We start from the raw sequence: 26,233 nt of genomic DNA, 5'->3' as shown, positions 1-26,233 counted from the left end.
TATGATGCAGTAAAGCTGCTTGCATCGTGTAAGGGTGAAAGTTCACTCAAAGATGAACATCATCAAAAGGACCATATGAAAATTTCTACATGTTCAAAGGTCGCTGCCAAAGATTTGTTCCATCCATTCCAAAGTAGGCTAGATACTATATTCACATTAAATGTTTTATTTCTTATCTGATAACTTTTTTCTATATCACATTAAATGTTTTATTTCTTATCTGATAACTTTTTTCTACTTTTTTTTGAATAGTACATAATTTATTATTAAAGAGTCATACGACATCTACATAAGAGATAAAAATCAGCAAGTACGTAACAACTTTAACCAAATACAATTTAAAATTAATAAAACTATGATAGATCTGACAATTCTGAATTTCCTCTTCCACATTGCTATTTGTTATAGTCTTCTACGAGGGGGTTATCGATTTGTTGTAGTCTTGAGATAGAATTGAATTTGATGTTATTGATGGTAATTGCAATTTTGATGTCTGCTGCATTATCGCATTAATCTCCACCAACAAATCATCTAAAGAACAAAATTCATAACCCCAAAATATCACGAGGAGTGGGATCAAAACCCAATATATGGATAGAATTATGGGTAAAGCAACTCTCCTATAGGGAGAAAACAAATAGGAAAATTTCACGTGGTAACCCTGGGGTTTTGGGTTTTTTACGTGCTAATGAAAACTTTTAAAAAATCCACATGGTAACCCTGAGGTTTAACAATTTATTCCACCGTGACCTTTTTGCACATAAAAACTTAATAAACGTTAATTTTGAAGCTTTAAAGCTGATCTACGTCTATTTATACGACTCACCATTTTAAATGTCATCAGTTTCAACATTTTCCCCCAAAACATAAACCCTAACTCTACCATCTTTCATCTGAATCATATTTTTTTTCCCAAATCCAAATGGTAGAGTTAGGGTTTATGTTTTGGGTGAAAAGGTTGAAATTGATGACATTTGAAATTGTGAGTCGCATAAATAGGCGTACAACAACCTTAAAGCTTCGAAATTAACGTTTACTAACGTTTTTATGTGCAAAAAGGTCACAGTGGAACAATTTGGTAAACCTCAGGTTACGGGTTATCGCGTAGATTTTTTAAAAGTTTTGAATACAACGTGAAAAACCCAAAACCTCAGGGTTAACACGTGGAATATTCAAAACAAATATCCAAAACCTCAGGGTTAAGGGCTTAGCATCAACCAAAAGATTAATGATGACCTCAAACCAACTATAGATATTAGGAATTTTTTAAAGAGAGAAGAAAAAAAGAAGAAAGCAAAAAAAAAAAGAAAAGCAAGCAGCTTAGATAGAGTTTATTGATAACCTATTTCACTTATGCCTTACATAATGAGATTCAACTATTTGCACAATAATCATTAAATTATTACTTTTTTCCTTAGTCACTCCTTCTACGTGGTTTCATCGATCCTTTTTTTAAAAAAATTTGATGCATTATCAAAAGAGATATTTAATTAGAATAGGAGTGAGCATGATAAAATAGGCAGGAGAAAGAAATGGCAAAAAAATCTTTTGTCGGTGTTAGCAAAAAATGCTCAATATGATAGCATCAAAGTTATGTTTTTGTCTATATCTTAACATAATCCATATAAAATTACATTATAAAAATACACTCTGTGTTCCTCTATGATGTTTTAGAATTCTCACAACGTTTAAGAAAAGTTGATACTTTTAGATGGGAGTAATAGACTATGCAGATACAACAATTTTTGTTTGAGACCGTCTCATCATGAAACGAATTCATATAATTAGCCAATGTCTCTAAATAATCACTTTAAGATTGTAACATGTAAGTGATAATTTTAAGTTTAAAAGTGATCTCTTTAAGATTATAAAAAGTTGTCACTTCAAAATTGCAAGTAATCATTTTAAAGTTATAAGTGATTTCTTTAAGACAATAAGTGTATATTAGGTCAGTGTAATAGAGATGATATCACTGTGAGACCGTCTCATTTGAGAATCTGTTTTCGAGATTTTATATTTGAATAATAACGTTAGTGAAAAATATAACGACAATAAAAAAAAATGAAAAGGTGGAAAAAATATAAAAACCAAAAGCATTTAAAAATGTCAAAATAAAATTAGTGAAATACACGTAGAAATCATAAGTATTGTATAATGTTACAAGAAAATTTGTAACGGCCCGATTTAAGTGACCCGGAAATCCATATGAAAATACAAATTTCGGTTCACTCTTTGGACTCTAGAGAAGACTTTTCCCTAGGATCGTCAACGTTCCATCGATAAAGAAATATAGCTAAAAAGGAAAACAGTACCAGCGTGAAAGAAAAATAAGTCAGCGGAAGCTCTTACGTACAACTCGAGAGCCTAAAGGCCTCTAGACAAACTAATTGAAATAAGCGAAAGCGAAAAGAAAACTACACTATTTCCTGTTACATAAGTACAGAGTTTCTTTCTACTCATAATCCAATACAAAAGGGTAAAAGCATAGTATTGATGATTACGGGTTCTAAGTCGAGACCTCACTCCAGACCCCACCTGCAATCAACCTACTAGTCGTCGCATGACAACACACAGTAGGTTCCAAAGAAAACAAACCAATACACGTCAGAGACTTCATTCAAATATCAATCAAGTTGAATACAAGCAATATGTTTATCCTAGCATGCATAGGCTCAAATAGATTCTTTATTAGTTAATCCAACTTGTAACGTTGTCCGTCCTGTTCGGGTCGTTCAAGTATAAACCAATCCTTTTGGTGGAATACATTTGGGAGAGCTAATCCCAAGGCAACCACTGACCTAAGACGTTGCCCGTCCTGTTCGGGTCGTCAAATGCTAAAGTATGCATACCCCCATGGTGACCGTAATGATCCAAAACTGCCATGGGAACAATAATTGTAATAATCCAAACCAATACGTTAACCCCTTTGGGTAACATAACACAACCAAACGTCAACCCCTTTGGGTGACAAGCACAAAAATTCTCAATTTCCAATTAATTTATTTCAAATTATTTGAGATGTCTAATCCTTATGTGATTTACGATGCCTTGATTAGAAATGAAACAACACTACTTGCACAACCACATTATGGTCTAAGCGTGTACCTTTAAGCGCTGCAACCAAGCGATATTTAATCACGATAGAAATTTCGCCCTCTTATAAATCGAGGTCCTAAATAACACACACACAAAATGACCACGTATTAGAACGTTTTTACACCTTTAATCCACTCCATACTACTCAAATGTTACTAAGACTTGATAATTTTAAATGTTTACATCCAATTAGTTCTAAACTTTACATATTAACCAGAAACTTCAACGAACAGTTCGGTCAATTTAGAAAATTCAAATGAAAAATCCGACTTCGCCACTGCGTCCGGAACGCATCAATTACCTTGGGTACCAATTTTCATATTTTCTAACATACAATTACTATTTTTAATTATTTTAACCGTTTAACGAGTTTTTAACGCATCGGTACATAAAACAATGAAACACGGGTAACGTATCCGGATCGGCACCTTTACCGAGACAGAACTGCTGCTGCCTGAAAAAGTATTTTTTTTTTAATCATTATTATTATTATTATTATTATTATTATTATTATTATTATTATTATATATACATTACTCAAATGATTAACCATTTAAATCTCATAACCCAAAAACTCTAGCAAGGTCACAATCACCAAATCCTTCAAGAGACTTACAATTTCATAAATTATGATAACTAAATTTAATACTTAATTCTCTTAACAAATTAAAATTTTGTAGAGAATTACAAAATCAATTCACCCTTTTAAATCAAGACATATTTATAAATATAACATTATTCTTCAACCAAATCAAATTTTGCTAACGGATATATAAATTCTTAGATGACTACATTACTTGATCCATACCGTTTAAATTTCATCTAACAAATTGAAATTTTGTTAGAGAAAATAGACCATAAGAAATTTATTTAAATATCAATATAACTTTAAATTCTTAATTCTTATAACAAATTTAAATTTTGTTAAAGAATATTGATCATGAAGCTCTTTTCTTAATCCTTTTAACAAATTATAGTTTATTAAAGGAATATTAGAGAAAATTTTTATATATAAAAGAAAAATATTCAATCCTCCTACAATGTGTAGGATATCATCATACATAAAATATAATTGATATTAGAAATCTTGTATATAGAATCTATAATTAACAATTCGATTAAATTTACCCTTTGATCAAAAGATTAGATGGAACACAAGAAAATATATATTTTTTTTCTTTTGAATGCCGAAACAAGGAACAAAGGGAAGATAAGCACCGAATTGCCTAGGCCTAAGAGGAACCAACTTCACACTTCAGCACGCCACATTTTTATCATCCTTCTCTTCTAAAAACAAGAAAATCTTTAGAGCTCCTAGGAAAAAGCTTGCGAGAAGTGCCAAAGAGTGAGAAACCAAGTAAAGAAAAAAAGATGATTTATATGCTCTTCATCCCTAGCACAAAGTTCACCAACTAAAGTAGGAAAGATCACTAAAAACATCCTTAGATTCTGCTCCTCTCCAACATGAGCTCAAGTTTTTCGCTGTAACAATTTGTAAAATGTCTTCAAAAATGTAAGAACCAGGGTAAAGGATGAGAAATTTTCTTTCAAAGAGTTTCTGAACTTCGTAACACAAAAGAAGCCACTCTTTCCAAGCTGCCAAATCCTCCAACAATTTCCTTAAATTCACCAAAGAAACCTCTTCAAAAGAAAGACTTGACAAAACTCCAAAAATTTAATCTTCTTCTCAATCTTTAGAAAGTCTCAAAACTATAACATTTCAATTTTTAGCCACCATTCAAGCTACTATTTCAGAATTGATAGATTTCTAGATAAGAACATTTTGATTTAACATTGAATTAAAAGTTTGATTTTTAATTTAATCCTCAAACCAAATGTCATGAAAAACCAAGACAATGAAACCACTCTTAATTTTGAAATCGAACAAGGAGTTGCACCAAACTTCCAGCATCCTTGGGTTCGCAACTGACTTTCACTTGACCCAATCAAACCCTTATGAAAATCATGGTTTGTTTTTCTAATTTAAGATTTAATAAGTCACACAAGATGATATAAAGGATGCATATGAATAGGCAAGCTGGAAAATCTGCTTTTCAACAAGTTTAAATTACCGCCTCTTGCAAACATCTTTGACACCATTCTTTTAAAATTGAAAAATATGTACTAAGAGTTTGCAGATTCTCTTTATATTCATGAGAACTGTTAGCAACCGTAGCTTAACCATGCAAGTGACGAGAGAAGCAAATTCGTACAAAGTCAAAGGTGCAGTGCATTGAAACATATTACCCAGGGCACAGAAATCTAAATTTGTACGGTTTCTACCTGCCTAGTGCGCAAATAAAGTGAGAGTAGATTAATCGTAGTGTAAGGTTAACATCTTTCTTTTTTCCTTAGTGAGTCCTCAGTTATTCATCCTATTCTTAGTCAAACACTTGCTGCATCAACCCATCAATATATTTGTACCTTAGTGGACAACTAATAGAAATCCATTGCACTCTGTATTAAACTTACTCAGGTGCTTTTGAAGATCTCTATATCTTTCTTTGATATCATAGAGAAAGAATGATGTAAATACTAGATGGAACAGAAGCATAGAGACACTTACCTCCCCAGAATCAATGAAACTTTTAGAAATGCAATCAAAAGCTCCAAACTTTTCTTTCCACTCAGCAATCAGACCTCTTGACTTCCACTCCTTAATTACATCCAAAACAACAGTGTTTTCAATGGTGAAGTAAGGAGCACCATGGTCAAAAAACAATTCTTTTCCCTCATTTGTAATGTCCCTGTTACATTACATAAAGAGATTGACAAAAATCAGGAAAAGAAATTTAAATTTACATCCACTAGCACATAACATAAGAAAATGAAACAACAAAGGATACCAAAATACAAAAGTTACTCATAGAGCTAGAATTACGCATATATTGTGTGAGTGTTGGTTATAGCCCATTTAGGAACAAGAACCGAATAAAATGATCAATTAACTCAACAAAACACCGAATAAACAATAATGCAGATTCATCAGAAACAAGCATGGTGAATGACGTGTTTCATCTATATACAAAATAAAAATTTATTCAGTTATACGGCTCAAATTTCAAAGTATATCAAGTTCGATCTTGGAGTTAACTTCTTTAAGAATCTGATAAAATCAAAGCAATATGAAAATGGTATGCAAGGAATTTGTGAATCCTGCAGAAAGTGTGCTTGGCCTTGGCACCAATTTGGCCATATAAAGAGGAATACACTGGAAATCTCCTAAGAGATAAATATGGAAAACTAAATATAACACTATCCCATAATACAAGGCAAAATCCCATGAAATCCTACCCAAACCAATTAGTCAATGATATACCATAATTATCTCAATTACAGAATATCTCAATTATCTCAATACCCCCTCAAGTTGGAGCATGAGGATCGTAAATGCCCAACTTGGAGAGTAGAAAATCAAATTGCGGTTTTCCAAGGGCCTTTGTAAATATATCCGCCAATTGTGAGTCGGTAGAAACGTAAGAAGGAGAAATAAGTCCTTCATTGATGGCATCTCGAACAAAGTGACAATCAATCTCGATGAGCTTCGTACGTTCATGAAACACCGGATTCTTCGCAATATGTAACGCCGACTGACTATCACAGAGCACCTTAACGGCTTTAGGATGATGAACACCGAGACTCAACAATAAAGCTTTTAGCCACTTCAACTCACAAGTGATAGCAGCCATAGACCTGTACTCAGCCTCTGCAGAAGAGCGAAACACTGTATTTTGCTTCTTTGTTTTCCACGACACTGGAGATTGGCCTAAAAAAACTAGCCAGCCTGTAAGTGAACGACGAGTGATAGGACAAGCAGCCCAATCTGAATCACACCATCCTTGTAGAGTCAAGTCACTGTCAGCACGTAATAAAATACCCTGTCCGGGCGTGCCTTTCAAGTAACGAACCACACGAAGAGCTGTATCCCAATGATCAATGCGGGGTGCTTGCATAAATTGAGAGAGAATATGAACAGAGTATGCTAGATCAGGGCGAGTGACTGAAAGGTAGATCATACGTCCCACAAGCCTTCGATATGCCTCGGGATCTGCAAGAAGATGACCATTAGCTAAACCAAGCTTATGATTTTGCTCTATTGGAGAACCGCTTGGCTTTGCTCCCATTAAACCTGCTTCAGAAATAACATCAAGCGTATACTTGCGTTGACACAAAAACAAGCCTGCAGAACTGCGAGCCACCTCAATCCCCAAAAAATATTTCAATGGACCTAAGTCCTTCATCTTGAAGCAATCAGAGAGATAAGCTTTAAAGACACGAAGTGCAGCGGAATCATTACCAGAAATAATGAGATCATCAACATAGACTAAGACATTAATCTGAACACTAGCCTTAGTAAAGGTGAATAAGGAGTAATCCGAATAAGACTGTAAGAAACCATACTCTTTCAAAGCCGTAACTAGCTTTGCAAACCAACACCTGGGGGCTTGTTTGAGGCCATACAATGATTTCCTCAGTCTGCAAACCAAGGATGAATTTGAACTATGAAATCTGGGTGGAAGTTTCATGTAAACTACCTCATCTAAATCGCCGTGTAGGAACGCATTATGAACATCCATTTGATGGAGCTCCCAATTTTTGGAAGCTGCAATGGCAAGAAAGGCTCGTATTGTTGTCATTTTTGCTACAGGTGCAAATGTTTCATTGTAGTCAATACCCGCCTGCTGATGATTACCCAATACTACCAATCTGGACTTCAATCTTTCAACATCACCGTTAGAGTAAATTTGGTTTTATAAACCCATTGACAACCAAGAGCACGCTTACCAGGAGGAAGAGGCTCCAAAGACCAAGTATCGTTATCTTCTAGCGCTTGAATTTCTTGCTTCATGGAATTTCGCCACTCAACAGATTTCATTGCTTCCTTAAAGGACTTCGGATCTTTGTCTGTAATAACAGCTGCAATAAACTTTTGATAATTTACAGAAAAGTTGTCACATTTAATATAGTGTGCTAAAGGATACGGAGTACCTGAAGGAGGATTGGACGACGAAGTAGAGGGGGACGGACTATTAGCAAAAACTGTACCCAAGACAAAATCTCGATATTTAACATTAGGATGCTTTTCCCGAAAGCCACGCCCCAAGTTTGTTTGAGTGGGCTGCTGTACCTGCTCTGATCCAGCAGAGGTGTCGGACTGGGCAGTAAGATTATCAAAGGGTGGCGGTGCTTGAACAATAGGTGGCGGCTGCTGGGGTTCACAGCCAGCGCCTTCTGCCTCTGAAACAGAAGCTGGCTGCGAGGCGTGACGGACTTCACCATTAGACGTTGGATGCTGCTGTTCACCCAAGTGTCCAGTGTCAAAAGCATCATTCGATCCCAAATTTACATCAACATTCAAGTCTTCATCCCCAACATTATTATTCTCATCAAAGGCCGCAAAATCAACATGTATTTCTTCATTTGTATTATAATTATCAGACTTAAAATTATCAGACTTAAAGCTGCTTGCATCGTGTAAGGGGGAAAGTTCCCTCAAAAATGAACATCATCAAAAGGACCATATGAAAATTTCTACATGTTCAAAGGTCGTTGCCAAAGATTTGTTCCATCCATTCCAAAGTAGGCTAGATACTACTCCTAATATGTTCACATTAAATGTTTTATTTCTTATCTGATAACTTTTTTCTATATCACATTAAATGTTTTATTTCTTATCTTATAACTTTTTTCTACTTTTTTTTAATAGTACATGATTTATTATTAAAGAGCCATACGACATCTACATAAGAGATAAAAATCAACAAGTACGTAACAACTTTAACCAAATATAATTTAAAATTAATAAAACTATGATAGATTTGACAATTCTGAATTTCCTCTTCCACATTGCTATTTGTTATAGTCTTCTATGATGGGTTATCGATTTGTTGTAGTCTTGAGATAGAATTGAATTTGATGTTATTGATGGTAATTGCAATTTTGATGTCTACTGCATTATCGTATTAATCTCTACTAACAAATCATCTAAAGAACAAAATTCATAACCCCAAAATATCAAGAGAGGGATCAAAACTCAATATATGGATAGAATTAACACAATAAATAGATAGAACAACTCTCCTATAGGGAGAAAACAAATAGGGAAATTTCACGTGGTAACCTGAGGTTTTGGGTTTTTTACGTGCTAATGAAAACTTTTAAAAAATCCACATGGTAATCCTGAGGTTTAACAAATTATTCCACCTTGACCTTTTTGCACGTAAAAACTTAATAAACGTTAATGTTGAAGTTTTAAAGCTGATCTACGTCTATTCATGCGACTAACCATTTCATATGCCATCAGTTTCAACATTTTCCCCCAAAACATAAACCCCAACTCTACCATCTTTCATCTGAATCATATTTTTTTCCCCAAATCCAAATGGTAGAGTTAGGGTTTATGTTTTCAGGGAAAAGGTTGAAACTGATGACATTTGAAATTGTGAGTCGCATAAATAGGCGTACAATAACTTTAAAGTTTCAAAATTAACGTTTACTAATGTTTTTATGTGCAAAAAGGTTACAGTGGAACAATTTGATAAACCTCAGGGTTACGGGTTATCGCGTAGATTTTTTAAAAGTTTTAGATACAACGTGGAAAACCCAAAACCTCAGGGTTAACACGTGGAATATCCAAAACAAATATCCAAAACCTCAGGGTTAAGGGCTTAGCATCAACCAAAAGATTGATGATGACCCCAAACCAACTATAGAGATTAGGGTTTTTTAGAGAGAGAAGAAAAAAAGAAGAAAAGCAAGTAGCTTAGATAGAGTTTATTGATAACCTATTTCACTTATGCCTTACATAATGAGATTCAACTATTTGCACAATAATCATTAAATTATTACTTTTTTCCTTAGTCACTCCTACGTGGTTTCATCGATCCTTTTTATAAAATTGATATATTATCAAAAGAGATATTTAATTAGAATAGGAGTGAGCACGATAAAATAGGCAAGAAAGAAATGGCAAAAAAATCTTTTGCCGGTGTTAGCAAAAAATGCTCAATATGATAGCATCAAAGTTATGTTTTTGTCTATATCTTAACATAATCCATATAAAATTACATTATAAAAATACACTCTGTGTTCCTCTATGATGTTTTCGATCAGAATTCTCACAACGATTAAGAAAAGTTGATACTTTTAGATGGGAGTAATAGACAATGCAGATACAACAATTTTTGTTTGAGACCGTTTCATCATGAAACAAATTTATATAATTAGCCAATTTCTCTAAATAATCACTTTAAGATTGTAACATGTAAGTGATAATTTTAAGTTTAAAAGTGATCGCTTTAAGATTATAAAAAGTTATCACTTCAAAATTGCAAGTAATCATTTTAAAGTTATAAGTGATTTCTTTAAGACAATAAGTGTATATTAGGTGGGTGTAATAGAGATGATATCACCGTGAGACTGTCTCATTTGAGAATCTATGTTCGAGATTTTATATTTGAATAATAACGTTAGTGAAAATTATAAGGACAATAAAAAAAATGAAAAGGTGGAAAAAATATAAAAACCAAAAGCAATTAAAAATGTCAAAATAAAATTAGTGAAATACACGTAAAAATCATAAGTATTATATAATGTTACAAGAAAATTAGAGAAAAATATATAGCAATCATAAACATTAGAAAATGTTTAAGTTACCCTTATATATAAGATTACACAAAAACTTGGCCGAAACCGTCTCAAATTGAGATCAAGAGTGGACCAACCCAATTCGCACGTGTAACATTACACGTTTTTCCCCTTGTTTTTTCCATTTTCTAGGCATTTATAAATTTTGACCTTAAAGGTGTCAATTTTGACCTTAAAGGTGTCAATTTTGACCTTAAAGATATCAATTTCAACGTAAAATAATACTTAAACATATCAATTAAAGTAAAAAATTTCAATTTAAACCTATAAGTGATCAATTTTGACGTTAAACTGATCAATTTCTACCTAAATATGGTTCTGTTTCACGATTTTAGAACGAAGTTATATAAAATGGTATTATTCTATCATTCTATGGATGAATTTCAAAAAACAAATAAATGATCAATAAAACTATCAATAATAGTGTTAAAACTATTAACATATTAAATTTGAACTAAATGCTATACAATATATCTATACAATTTGAATATTTATTTTTAAAACTATAATTGAAGTTTAGAAGTTCAAAATTGAATTAGATTATAAAACATCATTGTCAAATTATATGTCATAATTTAACTATTAACATATTCAATTTGAATTAAATCCTATACAATATCTTTATAGACTTTGAAATACTTATTTTGAAAACGACAATTGAAGCTTATATATTCAAAATTGAGTTAGATCATAAAACATTAATTGTCAATTTATGTGTTATAATTTAACTATTAACATATTCAATTTGAACTATTTACAAATATATATAAACGTGTTGAGGAAAGAGTAATATCACTATTATTGATCAATGATTAAAGAGTACAAGTACTCTTATGCTCCATTAGAACCATCATCATGCTTTGAATAAAAGTATATGTATTGTACAATGTTTTAACACTTTTATTGATAGTGTTATTGATCATTCATTTGTTGTTTAAAATTTATCCATAGAATGATAAAATAATACCATTTTATTAACTTCGTTCTCAAATTGTGAAACAGAACCATATTTAGGTAGAAACTGATCAGTTTAACGTCAAAATTGATCACGAATAGGTCAAAATTGAAACTTTTTATATTAATTGGTTTGTTTAAAGTTTACTTTAAGTTGAAATTGATACTCTTTAAAGTCAAAATTAATATCTTTAAGATTAAAATTGAAAAATGTCCAAAAAATGAAAAAACGAGATAAAGCATGTGAGGTTGATACATGTGCGAATTGGGCAGACCACTCTTGGTCTCAATTTGAGACGGTCTCGGCCAAGACCGGCTAATAAGATTAAAATGCCTAGCTTTAGAATAGTTAGATGGCTTGACCCTAAAATTACAAAAAAAAGAAAAATAATTAACTGTTACATTAAATACTTATAAGTTGAAGCATGTAGGTCACAATTGTTTAACTTGCAAAAAAGAGACGAAAATTATTGAATGCCAAGAGCTTTTAGTAAAGATATCAACATTTTGATTATTAAAAACAAGACCGATAAGTGCAATTATTATTTGCAATTATTGATACCGTTTATACTCCTTTTTGGTAAATAATATTTTAGACAATCATACCATCATATATACTATATACTAAAACAATAAAAGACTTAAACACGTATCAGTGCAATAAGAAAAGTTTTTCTTTCCAAATCTACTACTTAGGTTATTTTATATAAATTTTTATCTTTAATTTTATTAATTCATCTATTTAACAATCTTCTATATAAATCATACTAATGGCGAAACAATTAAGACACATGTCGACTTTACGATAAAAAAGTTCTAGCTGTTTCATGCTCTTATTAGTCAAATATTTTTTAGTTCATACTTCATATTAAAACAATAGAATACTTAAACATGTGTCATTGCAATAAGAAGTTTTCTCTCCCAATTCTACTACTTAGGTTGTTTTAGGTAATTTTTTATCTTTAATTCTATTAATTCATTTATTTTTTATTATATAATGTAATATCTTTCTTATTAGATTTATTTAATTAATTTTTTTCAAAGAATTTGTTTAATTTATAAGTTATAAAAGATTTTAAAACTATACCTTATTTACTAATTTTTACCATATACAATCAATTAAGATAGTAGTATCTTTTAATTACAATGGATAATTATCAGATAATATATTAATTACTTATGTAAAAAAATTTATTTTCATTAAAATATTTTGCAATAAATTATAAAAAGAAAATATTTTTTGAAAGAGTTTCTTTTATAGATAATCATATATATTACTTACATGACTATATTAAGAAGGAAAAATTACCTAGAATAATTCGATCTTTTCATGATTTTTCTACAATAATTCCACCTATTGATTAACCATGAATAGTCTCAACTTTAAAGGGTATTTTCCTAGAGTAAACCCAATAAAATTTCGATAAATTCTGATTTGTTTTTATTATTCAGAACTTTTTATGTAAATTTTCAAAATTTTTCTCTAAGTTTACATTAATTTTCAGTTTACTAAACTGGTGAATTACCTACTATAGCAGGTCATTGGGTTACCCAAGTTTACTCTAGGCAAATGCCCTCTAAAATTGGATTATTGATGGTTAATCAACAGGTGGAATTATTGTAGTAAAATCATGAAATGGTTGGATTAGTTTAGGCTATTTTTCCTATTCAAAAACTACACAAATTAAATAGTTTACACATCAATTATTTAATTAATTAGTTAGGATAAATATCGGTGAAATAAATTTCAAATGATAATTTTATCACCTATGTTTCACAAGCTTATAATACATAAATAAATAAATTAGGTTATATGTTGATTATTATAGTAAAAAAATATATTCTTTAGGTTGAAAACTTATTTTAATGTTTTATAAAGACATTGAACATTTAAATTATTTTTTATATTATTTTTTTTGTTGTAAAATTGTAATATTTCAGAATCGGAGAGTTTAAAATAAATATATTAAGAATATAAGTTTATTTGGGTTAAAGTTAGAAGGAGTTGTGGATATGTAATTGTGTCCAATTATATGGTTAGTATTATATCTTTGTAACAGACTCAAAATTCTTAATTTTATTCTTATGTTAATTATTTTAAATATTCAATTTGAATTCCTAATACTTTAGTTATCCAATTCAAGCCATCCCGATTTTTTAATTTCTTCCAAATATTAAACTTTAAAGTATTATTTTCTTTAAAAAATTTCCTTAAGCACTAAAATATTATTTTATTATTTTATATTATGAAGAGTAACATTTTATCATTATATTTACGATTTTGTAAAACGTTACATTTGAATTTTCTTTCCTTAAACTAACATTACTATTTATTATTTTAACCTTAAATTTGGCCCCTTCCTTTGCTACCATCTATATATGGGATATTTCAAGAAGTGAACATCTTTCTTAGTGGCAAGATCCGGAGAAAGAATAAGAAAGGTAATTTCACTATATTTTTTCTCAGGATCAGGATCTATTATAAGAAACTTTTGTTTATTGGGGCGATAGCTCTGAAAAGAAATATTGCCTATCTTTTCTTTCATCTCTAGAGAAATATGATTTGGTGGGGCTAATTCGAATCCCTCAGGTAAAATAAGAACAATGCCCACATTCAAAACACCCCCTTTTGCCGTTAGCAAGAACTTGTTTTAATTGCACATCATAAGGAATTCGAATAACCGCTTCAAATACAGTATTTGAAGGACCGCTTGTGGAACTTCAATATCCACGGGCTTATTAGCTAAATGGCAATTGGCACATACTATACGCCCAGTTGCTTCTCATGGATTTTCATAACCTTGGTGTGCGAAAATGGAATATGCATTCCAAATGGAGGATTGAGTTATTATATATAACATGAGCGATATGCAATTGGATCTAGTAATCTAATATTATTAATTCCCTTTGACGTAAAGTGGGAATTATTTTCCTAAATTTCAATATTTTGGGAAAAGATTCAATTAACAAATAATTAAATAAGGATCTAATATTAATTATATACTTGAACCCAAATAAACTTATATTCCTAATATTTATTTTAAATTCTCAAATGTTACACATAAACAATGTCACATACACAAAGCTTATACAAGGTTTTTTAATTAATAAAACACCATCCAAACCATAAAAGTAGTACATATTACTTTTAAATTCATCCTAATTTAACTTATTAATGTTTAAATCACATTTTTTAACACTTACTCACTATAAATTCTATCAAGATATAACTTAATTTAAGCTCAGATTCATGAATTTACCCAAAACTTTATAATTATAGCACTAAATTAACAAGAAAGAGAAGCTCGCAAAAAATGAGGTGAAGAAAAGAAAGAGGCCGCGTGGAGGCTGGCTGCGACTGGCCGGCTGGGTGGCTGTGGTCGTACGACTGCTTCCAGCGGTGGCTGGCTGGCGGCGGCGCTACCTGGCAGTTGATACTTGGTGTTGAGGAAGAGAGGTGAAGAAGAAAGAGATGTAGGAAGCCATGAGAATGAGTAAGGGCTTTGGGTTCTTTTATTTATTTCTTTCTTTTTGTTTTTTATTTTTCCTAATTCAAAGCTCAAATCCATTTATATAATCATATATTTACTAACAAGCCTAAATTAAGACAACTTTTAATATGCTAGTAAAATTTTAAATTACAAGTATAAGTTTAATTTGAACATCTTTATTTGAGTAATTATAAATATACTCTTAATATAAATTTGTAGGCATTCGTATACATGTGTAAATAACTGAGATAAACTAATTCAAAATAATTATTAAAATAAAAAATCTCTAAATCATTATTATAAATAAATAATGACGTAAGAAAATGACGGGGTGTTACAATCACCTTGGTATTTTTTATAAAATTTTATTTTATACTTGAGTAATTAAAAAGAACTATTAATCAGTTTATCAGTAAAATAACCAAATTAAATTGTGAAATGCTTAGCGTTGGTTTCTTGAACTTTCTGGTTTAAAAACTCATTTCATTTATATTTTGGACCCTTAATAACTTTTTACATTATTTTTCATGGTTATTATAGATTCATTTTATTATTTTACTTGATTATTTGATAAAATGAGTAATTAAGTATTTGAAAGTATTATCCCTGACTTTTATGATTATTTATGCCTAATAATGACTTAGTTTAGTCTTTGAAATTTTAGTATATGTTGTGAAAAATTATTATTTAATTAGATATTATTTTATTAGATAACTAGTAATTTGTTTTTATTAAAAGGGTAAAATTTTCTAAATTTGACTAAGTGGAAGTTTGTCTTGTAAGAATGTAAACCTTTTGGTGTAGAGTCTTGTTTGATATTTCATAATATTGATTGTATGACTCTGATAGTTAGATAACGTTGAACTATGGACCGACATGTAAAATTTCGGCGCCCGTGTAAGCCGGTAAATAAAATGCGGTGTCAGACAGGAGGTTCAAGAAAAATTCATCTTGTGAAGACTTGAGCATAACAGTATTGAAAGGAGTAATGACGCCCACAACAAAAGGGATTAGGACAACGGTCTTCACATAACCAGACCTTTACATATATTAGTAGTCATTATTGTTGTGCTCTTGTGATATGCTATGATGTTAAAGTTATGAGTCTTAATCGAACTTGATTAAATAAGCATTAAGGTTACCAAGTGTTTAGTAGCAGTTCTGAACTTCTACAAGTATTTGAGAACGGTGACTTAATAGCTTAACAAAGGTCAATAATGAGTAAATATATTGTGCTTGATTATTATTCTGTAAGCATGATTTAACTATTGCATCTTAAATTTGTTGAGAAAATTGTACTCAACTTTATCGCTAACCGATTCAATCGGCTGTCATCCATATTATGGATGGCAGTATTTTACATGAAGATTTAGCTTAGATTTTGATGTAGGCCACAACTTTAATCATTCAATAGACAACTTAGTTGCATTGATTTTACTTGATGACTTTGATGACTATATTATACTTATGTTTTTTTATTTAAGCAACCTTTATGTTATATTTTTCTCAATTGTAATATTTTTAACTTATGTTTTAAACGGTTTTAATTTTTTAATGGTTTTAGCAGTTTGACATTTTACACTTCTACATTATTTATCTTAAATATTATTATTAGTGTTAATTATATATTGAGAGTGTTGCAAATCCGCTACAATCTCTCTTTTACTTGTGTAGTTCTTCCTTTCTTTTCACATTTTATGTATTTTTATTTAAATATAATTTCTTTTATTAACCTAATTTCTACATAGCAAAAAAAAAAAAAAAGAAATACAAAACAAAAAGAAAAACAAAAAAACAAAAAGATGAAATGTTAGATGATTTTTGAGGGTATCGATAAGTGATGATTTAGGATGAATATAAATTTATGAGTATTGCTGGTTAGCTCTAGGTTATTTGATATGTTTAGAAACAACCTTATGACATGAAATGTTAAAAATGCTGAAACAAAGTCTCGGTTAACCTACAGTTTTAGGAGGGGATGTAATAAGTTATATATTAGTTTAGTAGTATCAAACGCTCTTTGGTGATGTTGTATGCTTCAGGAGACGATATCATCGAGAAACCCTTCTAGCTGATAGCTGTGGACTGGACTTGACTCCTTGAAGCGACATTGTTGGTGAGTATTAGCAGTCCTTTAAAAAGTCTGGTCAGATTGTTGTATTGAAAATAGTTTTATCATAGTTCTTTTGAAATTGATAATTATTGAAACAAAATTGTTATGACTGATTATATTGATATTGTGATATGGTCAATGGATCGGGGTCACGGGCTGGTCATTAACAGAGTAGAGGGGCATTGTTTTCCTACTCCGTATTCTTTGAGGCGAGTTGTCATTTAGATATTGACTAGTTTCACCCGAGATTGACATAGTCTTAGCGCTATGGGTGTTCCTCTCAACTGGACTCCTAGTGTGCACAAAAATCTAGGACTAATATTGCTTTTAAGTCTTTTATTTTTATTTCTCGTATTATGTTGTGGTTTGGATTGCTTTTGCACATTCAGCTAAATCTGACTTCCTGTTGTTTCTATTTTTTTAGATAGCTTACAGATCGGTACCGGCCAAAAACATTCTCATATCTTGTGTTAACAAAGGGATAGCGGAGGTGATTAGAGTACACTTGAAAGATATCTTGTGTTTGAGTATGTATAGAAGTCATAGTGTCCATATTGGATATAATAACTGTACCACCCCGATATTTTTCCGATATATTAAATGATTTACTAATAATATTATTATTATTATTATTCTTTTTAGAAGAGTATATTTTTTTTTTATTTTTGTTAGTGGGTTAGATCATGAGATTTCAACTTTTAAGGCAATTAAAACCATTTTAAGCCCAAACCTTTTTTCTAACCTATCTTTAATTTCAAAAAAAAAAATAAAAAAAATAAAAGAGGGAATTTGAAAAGGGGTGGCCGGCCATATGGAGGATTTGGGGAAGATTTGTAACTTCCATTTTGGTAATTGGATGGTTAAGGCAATTATCATAATTAAATTTCATAATTCCTTAATTGATTTCTTACCTTACATCCTTTTATTTCAAAAACATTTGCAAGAAAAAAAAACACTCCCAAATGCTCTCTAATCCTCACGCCTAAATCATCAATTGGTTCATCAATTTGGTGTTTTGTTCTTGTGCAATTGTAAGTAATTCTTAACCTAGTTTTATTTTTAAGTTTTAATTTAAATTTCTATGATTTTTATGTGTGTTATTTTATAATTTATGATTTGTTTATGATTTAAAATTCATGTGTGAAAGTATGATGTATTTTTCTATCTAAATTAATGTATGGTTTTTAGGGTTTTAGATATGTTTATATGTGTGTGAAGGATTTGTTTGATGGATGATTGAAAAGTATATATATATAAAAAATGGATGCTCATAGAAAAAAATGTATGTGGTGTTAGAAATTTATTTTTTTTTATATATATTAATAGAAGGAATTTATAATGTTGGTAGGGAAAAATACATGTTTATATATGATGTGTATGTGTGTGTACATTTGTGTAAAAAGAATTATTTTTTTGAGGAAATAATAATAATAATTAATTAAAATTTATTTTCGTAGATGATCATGAAAATTATGTAAATTTTGTTGTTTAGATTTAATAGGAAATAAAGCATTGAAATTTATATTTTTGTGATAAAAAAATGAAAATGACAAAATCCCGTAGGTTTTGAAAATGGTGAAAAAAAATGTGTTTTTGGAACATTTTTGGCTTTGAAATTCAGTTAAAAATACTTATACTATGTTATAAATTATGGAAATTGGTACCCGGGGGTTTTGACGCCTTCCGGACGCAACGGTAAAGTCGGATTTTCAGTTTGACAGTTTTAAGTTGTGTTTCTGGACAGATTATGTATGCTGTCTTGTTTTGTGCATTTAGCATGTTATAGTATGTGATGGATGTTCATGTTGTGTGTGGTATTCTAGGTATGGGTGTAATTGTATATGTGTGTTATGGATGATTTGAGGAAAATGTGTATGTGTGCTTATTTCCCGAATACGATTGAACCTTGTAGGAAGTCGATTCGTGACCGGGAATTGATTAAGACGCTTGTGAGTTGGTTATCTTGCTTAAGGTATGTACACGCAGCGAAGTTCGCATTTAGTCCGATGTATCATATAATAATGGTATACAAAAGTAAAGCATGGATATATATAGTATGAATAATGTTATCTTTCCGAATAAATAATTTTGATACACTGTTTGGTAAGCAGAGGTAGTATGACCTCACTAACCTTAAAAGTGGACGTAGTATGATGTCAATTGGTGGAAATGAATTACTCGCGGTATATGGGGGCATTATGAGCCACCGCGGGGGTATGCATACTTAACCATATGCACCGAAGTAAGGCGAGTGTCTATGGTACAGACTTGCTTAGGGGTTAGCTCCCCCTAATGTAATGTCTCACTTATGGAAATTGGAGTTATACCGGCAGTATGGCTGGATAGTACAGCAGTATGGTTGACTAATCTTTATATGAAAATAATTATTCTTTATTAGCATGATCGCAGCGTACTTTGCTGTGAATTGACAGCTATTAAATTAAAACTTTCTCTTGTTGTTATTATTTATTTGGTATGCGACGTTTGCTGACGTGTACTTTTGGTCTTAACGACCATGCCATGATGTTGTTTCCTATCTGGGCAATGACTAGCAGTAAGTTAAGTTGCAGGTCTGGGGAGTGAGGATTGACCCTTGGAGAAATAAATCATTAGGTGTAACGGCCCGGTTTAAGTGACCCAGAAAATCATATGAAAACATGATTCCGGTTCAAAAACGGACACAAAAGAAAATTCACTTTTACTCGGATCGTCAACGTTCCAACGGTAAAAGGAATATGGTCAACACAGGAAACAACGCCAAGCAAAATAAAACAAGTCAGCGGAAGTCTTTACATACAACTCAAGAGCCCACCGGCCTTTAGACTAGCTAAAAGTTGTACGAGATAAAAAGAATACGTCAAAAACTTTGGTTACATAAACTGAGTTATTTCGACTCATTACAAAGTATGTCTAGATTTGATGGTTACGGGTTCTAAGCTGAATCCTCACTCCAGCCCCCTCCTGCAGTCAACCTGCTGCACGTCGTATGATAACACGTAGCAGGTTCCAAAGAACAACCAATACACGTCAGAGACTTCATACATATATTAAACAGGTTGAATACAAGCATTGTGTTTACCCTAGCATGCAAAGGCTCTAATACTTATTCTTTATTCAATATTTCCAATCTTGTAATGTTGCCCGTCCTGTTCGGGTCGTACAAGTATAATTTCAAATTTGTTTTGGTGGAATACACTTGGGAGAGCTAATCCCAAGGCAACCACCTACCTAAGACGTTGCCCGTCCTGTTCGGGTTGCCAAAGGCTAAAGTATGCATACCCCCATGGTGACCGTAATGATCCACAACTGCCATGGGAAAAATAATTTATAATATTCCAAACCATTTGTTAACCCTTTTGGGTAACATAACCAAACGTCAACCCTTCTGGGTGACAAACACATAAATTCTCAATTTACACTTGATTATTTCATATTATTTGAGGTGTCTAATCCTTATGTGATTACAAATGCCTCGATTAGGAATAAAACAACATTACTTGCACAACCATATAAACAGTATGGTCTACGCGTGTACCTTTGAAAGCTGCAAACACACGTTGTTCAAGCACAATTAGAATTTCGCCCTCTTATGAAACGAGGTCCTAAATAACACACACACAAAACGATCACGTATTAGACCGTGTTTAAACATTTAATCCACTCAATACCATTAAAATATCACTAAGACTTGATAATTTCAAATGTTTTCATCAAACTCCCAATAGTTCCAAATTTTTACTTCTGACCAGAAACTTTTATGGCCATTTCGGACAGTTTAGAAAATTCAAATTAAAAATCCGACTTCACCGCTGCGTCCGGAACGCATCAATTACCTTGGGTACCAAATTTCATAATTTCTAGCATCCAATTATTATTTTTAATTATTTTAAGCGTTTTAACGAGTTTTAAAACGCATCGGTTAAATAAAACAACAACGAAACACACCCAACGCTCGGATCGGGGCGCCACTATCGAGGCAGCAGCTGCTGTCCAAAATTCCTTTTACTTTAATTATTTTTATTTTATATATTTTTTTTTCTATTTAATTTATTTAATCCTTTTTAAACCTCATTACCAAGATACACTTAACCGAAACCGAATTTACATTCTACTAAAATAAAGCAAACAAAACCAATTCTCCTATCACACAACCACTTGATATTTCCACACATCTAACAATATACAAAATCCCATCAACAATCTAAACCATCATCAAAAACATAAAGCTAGCAACTTAAGACATACTCATCCACAAGATCCTTCAAGAGTACTTAAAATTTCATAAACCATGATAATAAAATTAAATACTTGATTCTCTTATCAAATTAAAATTTTGTAGAGAATCATATATCATCATTTTTGAATCAAAACATATATATAAGGACAATCCTTTAAACAAATCAAATTTTGTTAATGGATTTATAAACTCTTGGATACCTACATTACTTAATTCATACACTTAAAATTTCTTCTAACAAACTAAAATCTTGCTAGAGAAATATAAATCGTAAAATAAATCCATTTTAACCTTTGAATAGACTTTATTCTTATAACAAATTTAAACTTTGTTAAAGAATGCAAATCAAGGAAAATTTTATATAATAGAAATAGGATTTAATCCTTTTAACAAACCAATTTTATCAAATGATTATTAAAGAAAACTTATATAAAATACTCAATCCTCCTAATAAGTCATAGGATATCATCATAAAAGGAAAGAAGATTATGTAATCTCATACTAAAATTTCTTATAAATAAAAATAGTAATTAACAACTTAACTTACCCTTTGATTAGAAGATTGGATTGAGCAAAGAAAAAGTTTTTTTTTTTCTTCTTGAGTGCCGAAACCAAGAACACAAAGGGAAAAATTTCTGAATTTTTTTCTCACTAAGAAGATTAAAAATGTGATTAGGAATGTGAGGAATTCAAATTGAAGCTTAAGGATTAATAGGGAAATTAAGGACCAACTTAATTACTCCTAATTACACCATTATGAGAGGAGTTACAAGACTCCTCCCATACTCACCCAAACCGGCAGCCCTTCACCTCCCTTCCATAATTTTTTTTTATTAATTGAGTAATTATTATACTTTTGTTAAAACAGCAAGAAATGTCACGCGATAACATCGTACGCGATAAAACTTGTTACCATTAAAATTAAACCTACTTTATTTCTTGTAATTAACTATGTAAAATAATATAATTTAATATTACTTATTTATTTTATTTTATTATATTTTATTTATTTTTAAACCCGAAAAATTACGGGGTGTTACATTAGGATATAGAAGTCTTGATAAGAACTTCTAAATAAGTTTAAAGAACATTTGGTTTTATGAGACGATTTTCGTTCTCAAGTTGTAATAAGTAGATTTAACTTTTCGTTCTTATCCGCTGCTAAGAATTTCTTATATCTAGTAGTTTATAATAACACTAATAGAACTCGATCCGCAAGTTTCCCTTAACTTCAAATCCGTTTTAACTGCCTTCTAACATCCCGGTTTGACTTGGACAATATTTATTTCGTTTTTTAAAAAGTCATCTTCTCTTTTCGTACGACCCGAGTTATTCTGAGATGTTACAACTGGTATCAGTGCGGGAGTTTTATTTAGTGTTGTTTATCTATATCGATAGACTAACGTAGAAAAAAAAAATAAAAAAAAGTAAAAAAAAAAAATTTGACGAGAGTAAAAGGGGTAGACATTAAAGGGATATGATGTGTTGTGCTTGGTGTCTTTAAGCATGATGTCATGGATAACTTTGATGTGTGCATGATAGAATTTCTGTGTTTATATCTCTGATGCTCTGATTTATCTATCCTTGTCTTATCTCAGAAATTAATTGTCTCGTTTTCTTTCTTTGTGAGTCAGGAAGTTCGATTTTTACTTTTCTTTAATGGATAAAAGAAAAATACCGGCCGAGGAAGGAATTAATACCCGAGAGGAACCCTGGAGAGCTTTAGTTAATGCCCCAGCCTGGGCAGAAATAGAGGCTCTGGGAATTTGGGACAGAAAAGAGGGAGAAAGCGATTTGGATTACACCCGACGAATGGAAATGATTTACAAGAGATCCAAACAAGTGTATGAAAGGATAATGGACGAAGAGATGATTGTACTGAAAGAGAGGAGTGAAAAGTTACACCTAGAACTTGATAGAAGGGTAAGAGCAGTGGGTCGGGACAAATTTGACGTTCCAGAGTCTAGTGGGGCTAAGACAAATATTATTGAGGAGGTTGTTCCCGTAGTAAACTTAAAATCAGTGTTACTAATAAACTTCGACGAGTTGGATTTCGAGGAGGATCCCAAGGAGGATCCAGAAGAGGACTCGGAGGAGGACCTCGATGAGGACCCAGAAGAAGAATTTGAGGAGGATTTCGAGGAAAATTTTGATGAGGAACAGGTTAAAATTATGGAGGAAGATTCCTTAGGAGTGGTAGAAGAACCTTATGAGGATAACTTGGGAGATGGATATAATGCTGATGAGGAGGGGGGAATAGCTGATAGAGATGAAATTATGAGCGATACTGATAGCGAGGTAGTTATTCTAGGGGGTTGGCCGGTGAGGCGAGAAGATGTCATAAGTGAGGAAGAAAGTGAGATAATTACGTGGGAGGAAGAACCACCTGAACCAATAATTGTAGAACTTTCTGATTCCGTAGCGCGACTTACTATAAGTGATTTCTTATCTGTAGGAACCCCTTCTAATTCCGATAGCGCGTCTAGCGATGACTCTGGTGATGCTGATTTTGACCCTGATCGATACATGGAGGATCAGGACCGTCTGGATGCGTCGCCTTTATTTGCCTGATTGTTTCTACTCTATTTGATTATGCATATGTACGAGTTCGTATGTCTAGTTCCTTAGTAAAATATATCGCGAAAAATTTTGTTGGTTAAATGATTTGGTTATTTATCTCGGACTTTTGTAGTATTTGAACTGTGGTTATGTGGGAATTTATACCCAAGTATTTCTTTTTAGATTGGAACTATATGGTATTATTGTTTTGAATTTGAATTTTGTTTTTAAAAGTCTAAACATTAGTAAGTAGAACCGATTAAGTATTGTATTTATTGAAAAATGAATAGATTTGATTATAGACTCATTGTTCAACTCTTTTACCTTTTAGGGCTATCACCTTGTTTATTTTAGAGCAATAACATAATGAGTTTTTCCTTAAACACCAACGCTGTAGAAATGTATTTACATACCTTGTTTAACCTAATGTAGTTTACCTGCCATCATGCCACCCTTTTTGAAAAGGTCTGTGCCAAGAGGAAACTCTGACCGCGTGCTTCGAAACCTAGTTAAGGCCCTAGCTGGCGCAAGGAATCTGAGACAGAAATCTTTGGAGGAAAAGGCTTCGTCAATTAGTAAGAGAATAGCCCAGAGTAAACCCTCGACTTATAGTGGAAAAGGTGAACCTTCTATGCTGGAAAATTGGCTGAGAGAATTTGACAAGCTTTTTAGTGTGGTGAGATGTCCTGCTGAGCTCATGGTTGACCAAGCCGCGTTTTTACTAGTGGAAGACACTGACTATTGGTGGACACATAGTAAGATAGATATCAGAAAACGACGGTGACTTAAGCTGGGAAGGTTTTAAGGGGGCGGGGCGTTAAGGGACCAATTCTATCCGCCTCATGTGAGGAAGGACAAATCAAATGAGTTTGCCAGGTTCGAAATGGGAAACTTAACGGTGGATGAATATTATCAGAAATTTATGGAATATTTGAAGTTTTGCCCTAAGGATGTCCCAACTGAGGGAAAGAAAATTCAGCGTTTTGAGTTAGGTTAATAATTTGATTTGTCCTACTTGGCACGAAAATCTATCTAGTACAGTGTAATAAAGAGACTATAAAATTTCGTAGGACACTCTCATTGTGATTTGTCATGTGGAATAATTATTGCCAATATTAATATCAATATATTCCTTAATATATGAGTAGTATATATCATAATAAAATATGTTCTTTTAAATTTTCTTAAAATATCATATTTTTGAATTTAAAAGTAACATAAGATTTCCAATTAAAATTTCTTAGAATATATATTTGCATTTTTATATTAAAGTATGAATATCATATTTTTTGAATTTAAAAGTAACATAAGATTTCCAATTAAAATTTTTTACAATATATATTTGTATTTTTATATTAAAGTATGTGCTAGATAATAAAGTTTCAAATTCTAATATATTTCATTAAAAAAAAAATATACATTATTAGTAAAGTTTCACCATTAATAATTCACTAGAGTTTATTGAAGTCTCCTATTCAAACCTTCAATCGTAAAGCCAATTTAGTGCGTAATGAATTATTTCTCATACCTGTAGAATGTTTGGAGAGGACTAGAGAAGGTAATGTACCTTGGAGGGATTTTTTTTATTTTTTTTTATTTTGCTGTACTTTGACTTATTATAGCTTCATATAGTTGTTTTGACTCTCTTCTTGATAATACTTATATAATTATTTAATATTTTTTTATTCAACTTTGATTCAAATTGTTTTGACTTTATTTGGATGAATTGTGAAGTTGATATTTGCAATTTTCCAGTTTGTTTATTATATTGTATGATTGTATGATATGATGATATAATATTTAACCCATAAAAACTAGTTAATTCACTCAATTAGCTAAAAGTTCCTCAATCAGCTCTTTTACAAAATAGCCCTAAGTCCCTACAATATTAATAACTTCATAATACCATGTTGTAGATCTGAGTTTTTGACTTTTTCGCATGGTACACAAATATTTTTTTAATCCGCGAGGTGGCCCCGAGCTTTCAACTTTTTCATATGGTAGAAAAAGGTTTAAATTCTTTATTAAATTAAGTACTTAATTCGAATAAATTTTCTAAAAATGTACTCTATAAGGGTAATCGCGACATTTGTTTATATGAATAGAATCGTTATGTTGGGTAATATCATATAATAT

The 26,233-nt window shown here is 31.4% G+C and overlaps 1 pseudogene; it reads right to left on the bottom strand.

Moving 5' to 3' along the window:
• Positions 1 to 14,041: 14,041 nt before the first annotated feature.
• Positions 14,042 to 17,854, bottom strand: LOC130828583 (cytochrome f-like; annotated as a pseudogene).
• Between the last annotated feature and the right edge of the window lie 8,379 nt (positions 17,855 to 26,233).

The sequence above is a fragment of the Amaranthus tricolor genome, chromosome 12, assembly GCF_026212465.1.
Source record: "Amaranthus tricolor cultivar Red isolate AtriRed21 chromosome 12, ASM2621246v1, whole genome shotgun sequence".
In the NCBI taxonomy this organism is placed as follows: Eukaryota; Viridiplantae; Streptophyta; class Magnoliopsida; order Caryophyllales; family Amaranthaceae; genus Amaranthus; species Amaranthus tricolor.
The sequence above is the reverse complement of the archived record's forward strand: the minus strand, read 5'-3'. Positions and strand labels throughout refer to the sequence as shown.